This window comes from Camelina sativa, chromosome 11 (assembly GCF_000633955.1).
Source record: "Camelina sativa cultivar DH55 chromosome 11, Cs, whole genome shotgun sequence".
NCBI classification, from domain to species: Eukaryota; Viridiplantae; Streptophyta; class Magnoliopsida; order Brassicales; family Brassicaceae; genus Camelina; species Camelina sativa.
In genome coordinates, this window is record NC_025695.1 from 44,004,644 (window position 1) to 44,005,403 (window position 760).

Here is a 760-nt window from a genome sequence, read left to right on the forward strand (position 1 = left end):
GGATTATAATGTCCACTACTTGATTGAGCATATAGCTAAAGTTCTTAACAAAATTCACATGAAAAGTAAGAGCGAATACAGTTAAACAAGTGGGGAACCTCGTTTAAAGCTTTGGTTATATTTGGCGAAGTTTGACTTGAGTCTTCTTCATGATGATTAGGTTTCTTCTTATCAAATACAGATTTGAGTTTTTCCATCGTCTTTCTCTTTGTGTTCGGTTTTTTCTTTCCATCTTCTGTCAATGTTAAACCATGTGAAACAAAATTGAGACTTGTACCAAGAAACAAAAGTTAGAAACAAATAAACTAAAAAAACAACATTGATTGTATTTGAAAATTCCAAAGTGAAAACAAAAACCTCCAAGAAGAATTTTTACCAGAAACTATGTTGACACCAGTCATCTTCTTTTGCTTAGAGAATGATTAGAGAATCAGAGAATGAGAGAATGAGAGAAATCAATGAAATATAATCTAGGCATTTGTAAGGTTTATATACACAATCTCAGAAGTCGAATTTGGGAAAAGAAAGTGCATGATTTAAAAAAGGCACAAGATAACATATAGGGCACAATTCGAAAACATATGTAAAGACCACGTGTAATCTCTTATTAATATAATCTTGTTATTTTTAAAGAATTTTGCTTATATAAGTTTTTTTTTATGATTGTATATCTTCATTGTTGAGAGACTCATCAATATAATAATTACATTTTGTGTTGTTTAATTTGTGTAGTAATTTAATTTTACTTATTTTAAATTAC